The 12,255-nt window shown below is 40.3% G+C and overlaps 1 protein-coding gene across 1 annotated transcript in view; it reads left to right on the top strand.

The window, feature by feature from the left end:
• Positions 1–8,608: 8,608 nt before the first annotated feature.
• The window catches only part of JCAD (junctional cadherin 5 associated), a 66,747-nt gene continuing 63,100 nt past the window's right edge, over positions 8,609–12,255 (top strand). The window contains exon 1 of the mRNA XM_070766826.1: positions 8,609–8,667. The gene's annotated coding sequence lies outside the window, so the exon portion shown is untranslated. The remainder of the gene's footprint in view (positions 8,668–12,255) is intronic.

The following is a 12,255-nucleotide window of genomic DNA, read 5'->3' as shown; positions in this document are numbered from 1 at the left end:
ATGTTTCTACATATATGAAGGTCTTAGCATATTTGGGTTTCTTCCCATGTAAGTTTTAGAGATTCCTGGCGACGTTTCGACGAGGTCCCACTCGTCACGTAGTTGCCACACGTGTTCGCCCTAGCACAAGGACAAAAGCACCAGCCTGAAGATGACGAGTGAGACCTCATCAAAATGTCACCAGGAATCTCTAAAACTTACACAGGAACAAACCCAAATATGCCAAGACCTTCATACCTATACCCGTGAAAATCTACGAAAACAAATATACATATATATATATTCATATAGATACATACACACATATATATGTATACATTTAAATACATAAATGCACACACACACACACACACAATCACTAAAATAACACAGGTATGATTTGCAAATTAGCCAATCATTTAAAACCGGGATACTGTTTATTGAAGATAGTTGGTGATCTCCAGTTAGTATAAAAAAACCAAATAATATATTTTCTAGTGTGAATTGCACTTTAGTAAATTGCACTTTATCTCTATATTAGAACATTGATGTCTTATCCATGTTGGAAGAATGGTATTTTTAGAAAACCTAGAAAGCTTAACAGATCTCAGTACTCATTTGGTCCCAGAATCCAGAGCAGTTGTTATAAAGTTGGATTGACTCCAAAATTGCTTGATTTGATTCATGTCCCAGATTTAAAATTAAATTAAGAAAATCAGTGTTCTTTGCCTCCTATTAACCATCATGGGTATCCAGAAATGGCAGTCACTTCTTTGCAAAACAGGATTAATTTGTAAGCAAGGAAAATAACCCCAAGAGGAAACTGCTGTTTAATTCAGAGCCTAGCAAGGCTCCTTTAAATGCTGATTTAAATAGAAACAAAAAAAGGCTTATTTCTTTTTTTTTGCCATAATAAAATACCTTTACATGAATAGTTGCTTTCTTTGGTGGGAATAAAGCCTACTAAAGCTTAGAAAGCTAATCATAAGAAGGGTTGTGCAAGGTGAATTTTTATAGATTTGGTTGTTTTTTTTAAAAAAAAGCTCATTTCCTTTATTATATTGAAATGGTTATTTATCGCTTTTATTGTTCAATTAGGAAATTTTACAAAATGGCATGGATTGCTAACAAACTTCGAACATAGAGATGGCTAAATTTAAAATTGAGTTAAGTACCAGGTATCAAATGGAGACTTGACTTTTACTAAAAAGCAGGAAATAGCAAAACACTAGTTTGTATAATATGCCCAAATTCTAGCTAAAGAAATTTGCCCTATTGTGCAGGGCAAATCCAGACAATGTTGTTTAGGTATCATACAAATCTAGAAAATTGGATTCAGTAAAACATAACTTCATTATGTTGTACAGCCCACCACATGTACAATGCAGCATCTCCCCAGAGCATTATGATTGGAACAGGCCTTGATATAGTCCATTATCTGCAATCCTTAATCCCTGATTTAGATACAGTATATGGGAAAAGAACAATTCTCTTGCATGTTGTCTTCTGGGCTTCAAAATATTCAAAAGGCTCAGTCAAATGTGGCAGCTCTAAAGGGAATCCTGTTTTATCTAATTCCACAAATAGCCTAAACCAACCTGCTTCTATTAAATCCAGTTTATTTTTCTAAATATCAGCATATCTGATCGAGCATTTAAGGGTCTAAGGCAGTGGCGGCGAACTTTTCCCCCCCTTGGGTGACAAAAGAGCGTGTGCATGTGCTATCATGCATGTGTGAGTGCCCACACCCATAATTCAATGCCTGGGGAGGGCGAAAACAGCTCCCCCCCCCCGGAGGCCCTCTGGTGCGTGGAAATGGCCTGTTCCCCTGGTGGACCCAGTAGGCTCGTGTTTCGCTCAGCTCCAAAGGCTTCCCTGGAGCCAGGAGAGGATAAAAACAGCCTCCTCCACACCCCTAGAGGCTCTCTGGAAGCCAAATATGCCCTTCCAGAGCCTCTGTGCAAGCCAAAAATCAGCCGACCAGCACAAACATGAATGTTGGAGCTGAGCTAGGGCAACGGCTCACATGCCAACAGATACGGCTCTGCGTGCCATCTGTGGCACCTGTGCCATAGGTTCACCAACACTGGTCTAAGGAAAAGAAATGTAAATACAGTGTTCCCTCGATTTTCGCGGGTTCGAACTTCGCGAAAAGTCTATACCACGGTTTTTCAAAAATATTAATTAAAAAATACTTCACGGCTTTTTTCCCTATACCACGGTTTTTCCCACCCGATGATGTCATACGTCATCACCAAACTTTCGTCCGCCTTTAATAAATATTTTTTTAAATAAACTTTAATAAATAAACATGGTGAGTAATAATCTAAATGGCTGCTAAGGGAATGGGAAATTGTAATTTAGGGGTTTAAAGTATTAAGGGAAGGCCTGTGATACTGTCCATAGCCAAAAATAGTGTATTTACCTCCGCATCTCTACTTCGCGGAAATTTGACTTTCGCGGGTGGTCTCGGAATGCATCCCCCATGAAAGTAAAGGGAACACTGTATATATAAAAACGAGGCAGGGCATTAATAGCACCATCATAGATGTGCACAAACCTCTTCTATGATCTTTTACATTTCCCCCTGCAATCTCTTGAAATCTCTGTGATCGAGGGAACACTGTATAGTTATTTGAATTAAGGAATTGGAAGCACAACACATTTAGAATGTTTTATTTTTTTCAATTTTTTTAATTTTTTAATTTTATTGTTTTGTCAAGTGCATATTGGTGATATACAAAGATACAACATTGTTTATGTACATGATGCTAGCAAAATAGAAACATTAGGGCAGGGGATGGAAGGCACGGTGGTGCACTTATGCAGACCCCTTAATGACCTGTTAGGAATCGGGAGATTGAATGTTTTTCTTTTTTCAAGGTGCAGATCACTGCGCTTGTACCACATGATGAGATTAACTCAATCCATGAAGGGTTATTATGACTCCGTGTGACACACTGAACCATAAAATATCTGCTTTGCCTGAATTTGCACAACACATTGCTAGGGTGAAGAGCTGTGACAGATTTGTATTCTGAGCTAACAGAATCAAACTTGTAATACAGTAGCTCTATGCTAGTTCAAAAGCAGTTTTGTGATCCTATTAGGTTAGTTCTCTTTGAAGGCTTTAAAAAACAGAGTACGAAATGACCTTGGATATCTTGTAGTCCAACCCCCCATTCCATACAATTTTTTAAAAATGGTAGTCCAATCTCTTCTTAAAGACTCCAGTGTGGGAGCACCCACAACTTATGAATGTGAGTCATTCCACTGATTTATTGTTCTAATTGCAGAATATTTCTCCTTAGTTCTAGGTGGCTTCTCTCCTTGATTAGCTTCTACCCATTGCTTCTTGTCCAGTCCTCAAGACAACAGCAACAAAACAGCAACAAGAGCAGCATTGAAGGACTACCCCTCTAGTTGATCCAGCATCACTCTGCTTAGAAAGGAACCTGGGGTACACACTTTGCTCTCCCTAAAGCAGTGTTTCTCAAATAGTGGGGCGGGGGGCCCTGGGGGTGTAAGGAGTGATGCCAGCGGGGCACGTGACCCTGGGGGTGTGCTTTTTTTGCCGCAGTGAGTAGGGGTTTTTTTTTTGCACCAAACAATAGCAGACAGCACGCAGTAGGAGATATGAAGTGCATATAATAAACTCTTAAGAGACACCATGGAAATATATTTAACAGGGATGAAAAGAAAGGAGGAGAGAGACGGAGATAATGAGACAAACGTAAGTCTCCCGAAAGCTAAGATGAGATGAGAGGCGAGGAAAGACTGGTATGTTTACTGTTTACTGTGTCTAAAAATGTTGGCAGCAGACAGCATGAAGCCAAATAAACACATCACTTAAACACATTACACCCCAATCACACTGATAAGCAACTTGAGTTTTTTCAGCGAAAGCGTGTTGAATATTGCAAACAATTGTCCCACTGGAGAGTTGGGGGGACATTGTAAAATGTTTATTTCTTCTTAGGGGAGATGTAACAGAAAATAGTTGAGAAACACTGCCCTAGAGAAACAAACTCTTTGTGTTGATCTTGCGCATCTATCTTCACAATATCCTAGCCATGGTCTTCCTCTATCGTGTCCAAGAGGCAGGAGTTACACTTTGCCACTTTCATTATGTTTTGAAGGGCTTCTACTGCCAGACCCTCAAGAAGGTTCCCCTCTGCTTAGTCAGGAAACCCTATACTACAAATGGTTATCCAACATCTTCTTAAAAGCTTCCAGTGTTGGAGCATTCACAACTTCTGGAGGCAAACTGTTCCACTGATTAATTGTTCTATCAGGAAATTTCTCCTTAGTTCTAATCTACTTCTCTCCTTGTTTAGTTTCCACCCATTGCTGCTTGTTCTACCCTCAGGTGATTTGGAGAATAGCTTGACTCTTCTTTGTGGCAACCCCTGAGATATTGGAACACTGCTATCATGTCTCCCCTGGTCTTTCTTTTCATTAAACTAGATAATATATCCAGTTTCTGCAACTGTTCTTCATATGTTGTATCCTCCAATCCCTTAGTCATCTTTGTTGCTCTTCTCTGCACTCAACTTCCTTTTTGCATCGTGGCGACCAAAACTGAATGCAATATTCCAAGTGTGGCCTCACCAAGGACTTACAAAGTGGTATTGACACTTCACGTGATCTTGATTCTTGATTCTATCCCTCTGTTAATGCAGCCTAGAATTGTGTTGGCTTTTTTGGCAACACACTGCTGGCTCATATTTAAATGGTTGTCCACTAGGACTCCAACATCCCTCTTACAGTTACTACTATTGATCAAAGTACAGTACTATATATACTGTACCTGTGCATTTTGCTTCTATTGCCTACATATATAACCTTACTTTTTTCACCATTGAATTTCATTTGAGATTCCCATGTCTGTAGAGAAGAATTTCTAAATGACAGCCCTCACAAAAAAGGAAATAGAGAATTTTAAATTTTCAGGAAGCTCAAACTGCCCAAGAAGCTGCTGATACAGTTCTAGAGAGGATTCATCGAGTCTGTCATCTGCACCTCTATCACTGTCTGGTTTGGTGCTGCAACCCAACAGGACACAAACTCCCGAGGATAATCACAACTGCAGAAAAAACAGTTGCTGCCAACTTGCCTTCCATTGAGGACCTGTATACTGCACGAGTCAAAAAGAGGGCGGGAAAAATATTTACTGACCCCTCGCATCCTGGACACAAACTGTTTCAACTCCTACACTCAAAACGTTGCTACAGAGCACTACACACCAAGACAACTAGACACAAGAACAGTTTTTTCCTGAACGCCATCACTCTACTAAACAAATAATTCCCTCAACACTGTCAGACTTTTTACTAAATCTGCACTTCTATTTCTACTAGTTTTTCTCATCATTCCTATCATCCTTTTCCTCCCACTTAGGACTGTATGACTGTAACTTGTTGCTTGTATCCTAAGATTTTTATTAATATTGATTGTTTCTTCATTGCTTATTTGACTCCTATGACAATCATTAAATGTTGTACCACATGATTCTTGACAAATGTATCTTTTTCTTTTATCTACACTGAGAGCATATGCACTCAGACAAATTTCTTGTGTGTCCGATCACATTTGGCCAATAAAATTCTATTCTATTCTATTCTATTCCATTCCAATCTATTGAGGCCTACTGTGCTTCATGAGAAAGGAAATAATTGAAAGTGGAGAAACATTTGCAAATTTTGATGTTCATCAAGAACAATTACAAGCATTGACCCTCTTGGCAAAAGGTATGGCTCATACAAGAAAGAAATAACCCAATGTTTCATTTGGCAGAAAGAGGTATCTCATAAAAGATCATGTTTAATAAGAGGACACTATTTGACTCAACACAGAGATTGGAAACCCTGCAGCAGCTCTTTCATATGCCAAGCAATGTATCCTAGCACACTGATGCTAGTTCCAAAGCATTCATTTACAAGATAGCTTTGTAGAGTTTCAACAACCACTCACCAATGCAATGTAAACAAAAGCCATTTATCTAACTGGCTTGCTTTGAATGCTGGTTATTTCTTTCCCTTCCGTTTCTTATGGAAACTGCAGTTTAATGTTTCCAAATGTAAAATAATGCACTTGGGGAAAAGGAATCCTCAATCTGAGTATTGTATTGGCAGTTCTGTGTTAGCAAATACTTCAAAAGAAAAGGATTTAGGGGTAGTGATTTCTGACAGTCTCAAAATGGCTGAACAGTGCAGTCAGGCGGTAGGGAAAGCAAGTAGGATGCTTGGCTGCATAGCTAGAGGTATAACAAGCAGGAAGAGGGAGATTATGATCCCGCTATATAGAATGCTGGTGAGACCACATTTGGAATACTGTGTTCAGTTCTGGAGACCTCACCTACAAAAAGATATTGACAAAATTGAACGGGTCCAAAGACGGGCTACAAGAATGGTGGAAGGTCTTAAGCATAAAACATATCAGGAAAGACTTAATGAACTCAATCTGTATAGTCTGGAGGACAGAAGGAAAAGGGGGGACATGATCGAAACATTTAAATATATTAAAGGGTTAAACAGGGTCCAGGAGGGAAGTGTTTTTAAAAGGAAAGTGAACACAAGAACAAGGGGACACAATCTGAAGTTAGTTGGGGGAAAGATCAAAAGCAACATGAGAAAATATTATTTTACTGAAAGAGTAGTAGATCCTTGGAACAAACTTCCAGCAGACGTTGTAGATAAATCCACAGTAACTGAATTTAAACATGCCTGGGATAAACATATATCCATCCTAAGATAAAATACAGAAAATAGTATAAGGGCAGACTAGATGGACCAGGAGGTCTTTTTCTGCCGTCAGACTTCTATGTTTCTATGTTTCTATCTTAATTTACTCTGGGTGTTTTCATGTGACATGCTCCTCACTTTTAAACAATTCATTCAAACCCAATTTTCTGGATTTGCAGGACACAACAAACCACTCGCCAAAGCTGAGTTTGCAGAATTTGCTTAAAATGTGTGTGGTGTCCTAATGTGTTTCCTGGACACAGCCTCTGAGTAGCAATTGGGGGTGGTTGATGAAATGAAAGTTTATCAGGCCTGCTTTTATTTTTTGTTAAAGACAAATGAGAAGATAACAGCAAATCCTACATGGCAAAGAGGGAGAGATGCCTCTTTAAACTGGCAATTTTAAAACTTGTGGACTAATTAAGCCTATGCTGTCTAGAGAATTCTGGGAGTTGAAATCCACAAGTCTTAAAATTGGCAAGTTTGATGACCTCTGCTGTACAGCACAAACAAATGACATTGTCACTAATGCTACATTGATGAGATGACAACATCTCTTGCAAATTATTTTCTCTTTGCATCATGGCTCCGAAAACAGAACAACCTTTTATTGCATGTTATCATGCAATAAAATAACTGAATAATCAGTTATTTTACGTTTTAAGAGAGCATATGCACCAAGACAAATTCCTTGTGTATCCAATCACATGGCCAATAAAGAATTCTATTCTATTCTATTCCTATTCTATTCCTATTCTATTCCTATTCTATTCCTATTCTATTTCTATTCTATTTCTGTTTCTCTTTCTGTTTCTCTTTCTGTTTCTCTTTCTGTTTCTATTCTGTTTCTATTCTATTCCATTCCAGTCAATTCCACTCCTCTCTGCTCTATTCTATTTCCATTCCATTCCATATTTTCTATTCTGTTCTGTTCTATTCTACTCTAATGTTATGAATTATTAATCTCTATTCTTGCTTGATATGCTGTCTCTACACAACTAGAGTTACACAGTTTTGATTTGCTCCAGGATACTTAAGGATCTTTTTGTATCTTCTCTGAAACATCTTCCAGACATCTGGAACAATAATTGGTGGTGGTAATTGGTTTAGAGGCTTGATCTGTCTTCTTTTCCTTCTTGATGATAGATAAATGACATTTCTGTAAGTAGGTCTGTCTTGATTGCTGGTGATTCCCCCCCCCCCTTCATCTGTCTGTTTCCAGAGATCGGTGCTGAAATTAAACAGTCCACAGGCTTACCATGTTTAGAGTCATGGCATGGAGAATTGTTATCTGCCTCTTAAACTTTCTGTCAAGTATTTTCTACACTGGATCTTGACCAGAGCTGCATCCCAAGGACTGATCTAATACAAATCTAGATTTGAGATGGAGAATAGGGAACTGCTTTCATAATAAATGAAGCCATCACACCTCCCACCAAAGCAGGCTCTTTGCCCAAGTGGCCTAACATTAGGTAGCTTCCCTCACACCTTAGGACAAACTCTTAAAAAAAATACTTTTGAGGAGGACATAATAAGTTTGGGGCATTGCACAGGAGTACCTCAGTACATCAGGCGAACGCCTTTGCCTGAGGTACCCTGTTTTGGGCTCCCAACCCAAAGTTTATTTAGGCCGCACCAAACTTCCTGCTCTTGTCTCTTCCATACGAAGCAGGCGAAGGAGCTCCACAAGGTGCTCAGGGAGGGGACGTAGGGAGGGGAGGGACGCGTAGCCTTTTGAAACCTTGCCCGGCGCGCGAGCCGCTTTCTCACTTCAAAGTCGGGTGCAGCGCAGCGCTTGGAGAGAAGAGAGACGCGCAGGCATCTCGGACTCTCGCCCTCCACCGGGCGTGCTAGGCGGCGATGCTTCCTCGCCAGATTCCCGAGTTCGGGATGACGACGGCGGGCGGCCGCCAACGCCGCCGCCGCCGCCGCAACAGTCCAGCACGTAAGTGGCCAAGCGCGCGTGAGGCGCGGGGTGTGTGTGTGTGTGTGTGTGTGTGTGTGTGTGTGTGGTATCCTGACGCTTCTTCTGGGCTGTAAACTCCCGGAGCTTGTGGAGACGTTGGGGGACACTTCTTTTTCTCTCACCACCGCCCGGTTTGCAAACTGGAATCACTGTTGCGCAACTGCCAACGATTCGAGCCTGGCCTCTTCCTAAGTTTTTGGCAGCGCTTCTTGGGGCGAAGTGGGTTGCCTCCGTTCTTTCCTGTTTCTTCCCTTCTCTCTCTCTTGAGATCCAGGAGAGGGTGCGGTTACTAATCGCACGTGCGTCCAGATTTGGGCTTCTTGTTACTGGGGGAGGGGGGGGGGGTTGTCTTCTTACCTCCACGTTGGTAAGAAGACAATTTTGGGCGCCAGATTGCCCTACTAGCTGAGACAGTTGACCTTCTGAAGGGGGAAGTTGTTTTTCGGGAAGGTTTGGGGGTGGGGGTGGGGGTGAGATGTAACTTTTGTGCCCGTCTTTCTTTACTTACAACAAGTCGTCTTCCTTGGATGTGGAGTCGTAGTTGCTGGGTTTACGGCGCTGATTTTCCTAGTATCCCGCAGGATTGGAAAGAGCCGCCTGATTTGGAGAGGGTGTTTCCTCCGCTCGAAGCAGCGCCTTTTCCAGCTGTCTGGCGTTGGATGAGCCGAGGGGTATGTCTGTTGGACGGGCTGAAACTTTTCGAAGTATTCCTAACTAGTTATATTACAGGCTTGGCCAATAACTAATCAACTACAATTTGGGTCAACGGGATGCCAGCGCTAAAATTAATGTCTGCATACTTACCCTAGGTAGTTTAGACAGGATCATACCAGGATCCTGATCCTGGTTACTTTGATAAACCAAATTAAACCTGTGTAATGTGAAGGCAGATGTGGCTGCCGGGCCATGTGTGTCTGAACAGAAGACATGAGTGTAAATCTTGGGTTTTTTTTCTTTATCTCCTCTGTGGTTCATCATTGAGCTGGGTGCTGCATAATTGTTCTGTTAGTTTTATCCTCAAAACATCCCTGCTAGCTAGGTAGAGAGAATGCAAGAAAATCTCCAAGAATATTTTTTTATAAGGAAGAGCTTATAACTTTCTTCTCTTAAAGAGAAATTAATATTGAGTGCTTGATATTTTGTTTCAAGGATTGTATTTGTAACTCAGTTGTGTGGTAAATCTGTTTTGGGGGTGAAGGGAGGAAAGGAGGAAGGAAGGAAGGAAGGAAGGATGGAAGGAAGGATGGAAGGAAAGAAAGAAAGAAAGAAAAGAGAGAGAGAGGAAGGAAGGAAAGAAAGAGAGAGAGGGGGAAGAAAGAAAGAAAGAAAAAGAGAGAGGAAGGAAGAAAGAAAGAAAGAGAGAGAGAAGAAGGAAGGAAGGAAGGAAGGATTGAAGGAAGAAAAAAGAAAGAAGAAAGAAAGAAAGAAAGAAAGAAAAAAACAATCTTGCAACTTTTGGGGATGCTGAACTATGCTTTTATTCCTGGTAACTTTCACCAGATGGCCATTTAACAAATAATAGTAACAAACAATAACAGTAGCTGGTAGAACTTTGAATCTGATACTATCTATTTTTAGTCTATAGCAATGGCTGGTATCAGCTTCAAATCCAAGTTCCTGTGGATTGCCAGGGAATTCCTAGGAATCTTAGGCCAGGTTTCGGGACAGGGAAAATCTGCAGTGCTATTTTAAGAGCGTTACTGGTACTTATGTATAATGCCAAGGCAATGTGGCTTTATAGATCCTGCGCGTCTTCAATAGAAGAAATCACTGCATTTATCAGGGATGTGAAGTCTACAGTTATTGCAAGAAAAAGATAAGTGTTCAGAATCCAGAAAGCTTCAGGTTCAAGGCTAGGCTGAAAAATGAAAAAAACACCAAAAAACCAAAAATAATCCATGCAAAAGGAGGTAGCACAGCATACCATCTATGTAGTTGCCAAGAAGGCAATGCTGATGTACAATAAAATCATTTTAACTTGCATATAAAAGAAGAGGATGCTTTTCACCCAGGATTACTGGATCTAGGATTGTCATTGGCTCTCGATTAGAAAGTTGATGTTCAGTATTAGCTTGTCCCCATCTTAAGAAGGACAATAAGAGCCACTATTCCACTAAAGGCCTTCTTTCTCTCTTAACTCTGCCACCAAAAATGTTTGCTGGCAGATAGGCTAATAGAAAACATTTAATCTCACAGCTTTTTTTCCTACTGTAAATACATTTTTGAAAGTAGGTATTTGACCTAAATACATTTTTATTTGTGTATATCCCACCTTTCTACTCTGATGGTACTGAAAGTAGCCAAAAGAAATGATATTTTATAAAAATCTAAAAAGTTTTTTTTTAAAAAAGAAGTCTTAAATTAACCTTGTAGAAACATAGAAATACAGAAGACTGACGGCAGAAAAAGACCTCATGGTCCATCTAGTCTGCCCTTATACTATTTCCTGTATTTTATCTTACAATGGATATATGTTTATGCCAGGCATGTTTAAATTCAGTTACTGTGGATTTACCAATCACGTCTGCTGGAAGTTTGTTCCAAGGATCTACTACTCTTTCAGTAAAATAATATTTTCTCATGTTGCTTTTGATCTTTCCCCCAACTAACTTCAGATTGTGTCCCCTTGTTCTTGTGTTCACTTTTCTATTAAAAACACTTCCCTCCTGAACCTTATTTAACCCTTTAACATATTTAAATGTTTCGATCATGTCCCCCCTTTCCCTTCTGTCCTCCAGACTATACAGATTGAGTTCATGAAGTCTTTCCTGATACGTTTTATGCTTAAGACCTTCCACCATTCTTGTAGCCCGTCTTTGGACCCGTTCAATTTTGTCAATATCTTTTTGTAGGTGTGGTCTCCAGAACTGAACACAGTACTCCAAATGAGGTCTCACCAGCGCTTTATATAAGGGGATCACAATCTCCCTCTTCCTGCTTGTTATACCTCTAGCTATGCATCCAAGCATCCTACTTGCTTTTCCTACCACCTGACCACACTGCTCACCCATTTTGAGACTGTCAGAAATCACTACCCCTAAATCCTGTATAATACCCCTAAATACCCCTAAATCCCATAGCAAGCATTTAATTTATTAATTGAAAGTATTGGCAGATGAACTGTCTCTTCTTAGATTTTTTTTTTTCCCCAAAGGCTGAGATTGGGAAATTATTGCAACTTCTAAGGAATGTGTTTCCTAAGTAACACAGGAGAAGGACCTTCCCATTTGCCATAAAAAAATGAGTCCAGGACAGGAGCATCTTCGAAAGAGTCCATCTGCCCAGCCCCCTTCCAGGAAGACTTTCCTGGCTGGATAAGTTCCTAATAGGTAAAAAACCGAAATCTTATGGAAGCTTAGGAGTGTAGTGATGATGAAAGCACATCAAATGCTGCCATCCTGACCAGCAGTGTTGTCAGTTCTGATGCTTCAAGATGCTTCAACATCTTTGGGTCCAAATGTAAGAAAGTAAATATGGATTCCCACTTTTACTCCTCTGAAGGGAAACAGAATGCTTAATAGAACAGCGTACAACCTTCAACAGTGGAGTTTTGGAACATGTGAAAGC

Source organism: Erythrolamprus reginae, chromosome Z, assembly GCF_031021105.1.
Source record: "Erythrolamprus reginae isolate rEryReg1 chromosome Z, rEryReg1.hap1, whole genome shotgun sequence".
NCBI lineage: Eukaryota > Metazoa > Chordata > Lepidosauria > Squamata > Dipsadidae > Erythrolamprus > Erythrolamprus reginae.
This window is presented reverse-complemented; position numbering and strand designations above follow the sequence as displayed.